Below are 3275 nucleotides of genomic sequence, written 5' to 3'. Positions count from 1 at the left end.
TCTTCATGTTTGTTTTTGTTTACGTCTTCGTATCCGTATATATACGTCCTTGTGTTCGTATGCATCTTCGTAGTCACTTTCGTATCCATATTTAACCTCGCATTCGTCTTTGACTTCGTATCCGTTTCAGCATTTGTCTTCGCATTCGACTTCGTATTCGTCTTAACATCGCTTTAATCTTTGAATTTGACTTCGTATTTGTCTTTGACTTTAAATTCGCCTTCGATTCGTATTCGTCTTCGACATCGTGGTCATCTTTGTATTCGTGTTCATATTTTGCCTTTTTGCTTGCTGGCACATCAATTTGTTTGCATGGTTGCTGCGTTCGATTTGTGTCTATTTTCAATGGAATATTTTTTTCATAGTTTAATTTTTAAAACACGCTCGAGAAAAAGAGTTTGCACCTTTTGACTTATAAACTTTTATAGACGAAAAACAATTCAGAAAAAGCGTTTACCTACTTTCCCTGAATATAAAATTTTTTCAACACTTATTATAAGTGTCATAAATCGATTGATTATTAAAAAATCTGAGGCGATTTCGCAAAATATGAGACATGAACATTTTGCATACATTCTTCAAAAATGTATCAACTCCGAAATTTATGTTGTTGAGAAAACACAAAAAACAAGTGTCTATCGCATGATAAAGAAAAACTTTGCTGCTGCGGAAAATAACAGTAGAACATCAGCTACAGCTTTTTCTCTATGTACGACATTTGGAGTTTTGAACTGTGAACATTTTTAACACTTCATATCAAGAATCACAAATTTCGAGTTAATACACTTTTAACGAACGTCTGCAACTTTTTAGTATCCCAAACTAAAAAAATACATAAATACATATACAAAACATAATGGACGCACACATTATTTACCTATCACAAATCTTGCAATGTATTTTTCACTTGACTTCTAATGTGCAAATTGGCAAGCGTATAAACTTTTACTTTCACAGAATTTTTAATTTTTTTTGTTGTTTATGAAAATGTGTTTCGTCAATTTTTTCGAGCTACTTTGCGCACTTGGGATATGTATGTAGAAGACGACCACGCGTGACAATCCCCAACTCAAAACAATCACTAACACTTAGCACCGAAGTATGCTTTATATGCAGATTATTCGAGAAGACTGAAATAAAAGCAGATCTAAAAACGCAAATTTCCTATATGTATGTATGTAAATAAGTACGTATGTGAAAGCAATGCGCTGGCGTGTGAACCGGAACTTAAGTATAGAAGCGGTCAATGGCCACAACGGGAATAATGCGGAACAAAGATCATGAAAAAATTTGCAAATAAAATAATGAAATATTCTGTTTATGCGTTTTAGGGTGGCTGCATATATACACACATACATATATACTACTATGAGGGTATTTTGTTTTTATCGGCACCCTGTAAAAATAGCTAAATGGGCTTTTTCGATGACTTTTTATTTGAAGCCTGATTTCTATAAGTGACGGATTGTCATATAGTTTTTTTTTTGCGTGGCAGAAATGCACTCGCAGCTTTTTCCATTGCCTGTCGATAGGCGATCGCAATCAGAAATAACTGTTTTTTATGTTGCTCGGACCAGAGATCGAATATTTGACCTACCGAGTGGTAGTACGCACCTATACTCACTTAACCTTCACTAGTAAAATTTCTTGCTTAAAAATTTTCAGTAAAATTTTAACCCACCATCTTCCAGTTCTTCAGAATATGGTTCAAAAAGGCCCGTTAAGTTATTTAAATGGGATTACTTTTTTGGTAAGGAAAAAATACCTGTGATGGCATGGATCAAAATCCTCTTGGAATTTAACTACAACGTATGCACTAACTAACTAGAGGTCGACCGAAGGTAAATTGTTCGGCCGAAGCCGAAGCCGAACCGAACATTCGGTCAATCTTGCCTTTGTAAGCGTACAAAATACAGTGGTGCTCAAGTATAACGAATTATATAATGTCAGGACCGTTCGTTAAACTGAAAATTCGTTATATCGGAAACAAAAGTTATGTACATACGCTTAGTAAAAAGATTTATTCATTCGTTTATCAAAAATAATATAAAGAAAAAAACATAGTCAGAGAACTGAAGCTAGAGCTTCACACCAAAATTTTCTAGATTTGAGGTGGTTTTATTTCGTGGAAAAGAAGTCTGATATGCTCTTTTGTTTTTGAGGACAGGAAATTTTGAGATCGAGTGCTTTTTGATGTTTCACTTTATTTTCTTCAGATCATTTGATGCACTTCTCGAAGCAGTCGTAAAACAAAAAGCAAAGCACTCGTAATATCGAGTTCTTCCAATTTCCAACATTCGTTATATAGAGTCAACAATGCATAGGAAAAAACTGCAAGTTATACCGAACCTTCGTTACATCTGAATTCGTTATACTGGAGCACCACTCTATATAGAAGCGTATTTATCTCTCTCTATCTTACACAAAAAAAAATACGTTTTCTTAAAATAATTGTAGGCGCAGTTCCGTTTCTGTGCAAATTCATTGTTATGTAGCAAATATAGTTGTATAGACCGAGAGGCCCTGAGTTAACACCTACGCAGAGCAACTGCACATTTATGTATGTATGTATGTGTTTGTTTTTATTTTATGTTTCGTTAAAATATGCTCAAACAATCAGCTTTAGATATTGTTGCTATTTTTCTATACTTAAATACATATGTATCTAGGCACGCAGCATTTTTTACTTATGTAATTGATTAGCTTCTTGTCTGACACAATTTTGCTTGCATAAAAATAGATTGGCGCTTACATATATGTTAGTGTTTGGCCGAGCTTCTCCTCCGATTTGTGGCGTGCGCCTTGATGTTGTCACGCAAAGCGGAGGGACCTACAGCTTTACGCCGACTCCGAACGGCGATTGCATTTTAATGAGAAGCTGTTTCTCATGGCAGTAATACACTCGGCGGTTTTCCATTGCCTGCCGAGGGCGACCGCTGTTAAGAAAAAACCTTTTTTCAAAATTTTTTTGCGATGTTGCTTTGGCTAGGGCTTGAACCCAGGCGCTGCGGAGTGGAAGCGCGCACTGCTTATCACTACACCATGCTTGCATAAATATTGTATATACGTATGTATGTATGTGTATATACATACCCTGCAGGGAATCAACCGAACCAGTCCGATAGTAACTCGATCCCCACCAGATCAAAAGCATCGAAATGCGGTACTTTTAAAAAACTATTTTATTTTACTTGTTAAAACTAAATATTGCTAACTTATGTGTATTTTGATATCTTAAGTGACGAATTTAGAACTGGTTCGGAACTATCGAAAAA

At 35.4% G+C, this 3275-nt stretch overlaps 1 protein-coding gene across 3 annotated transcripts in view; it reads right to left on the bottom strand.

Moving 5' to 3' along the window:
• The window catches only part of LOC118740706 (probable trehalose-phosphate phosphatase C), a 69680-nt gene that overhangs the window by 20092 nt on the left and 46313 nt on the right, over positions 1-3275 (bottom strand). Inside the window, exon 1 of one of the 3 annotated variants that reach the window (XM_036472353.1) lies at positions 869-1098. The exons of 1 other annotated variant lie outside the window; for it this stretch is intronic. The gene's annotated coding sequence lies outside the window, so the exon portion shown is untranslated. Of the gene's footprint in view, positions 1-868; positions 1099-3275 lie in introns of those variants that run through there. One more of the 3 variants, XM_036472350.1, reaches the window with a different exon arrangement.

Source organism: Rhagoletis pomonella, unplaced genomic scaffold (assembly GCF_013731165.1).
Source record: "Rhagoletis pomonella isolate Grant_MI unplaced genomic scaffold, Rhpom_1.0 Rhpom_scaffold_00006, whole genome shotgun sequence".
NCBI lineage: Eukaryota > Metazoa > Arthropoda > Insecta > Diptera > Tephritidae > Rhagoletis > Rhagoletis pomonella.
This window is presented reverse-complemented; position numbering and strand designations above follow the sequence as displayed.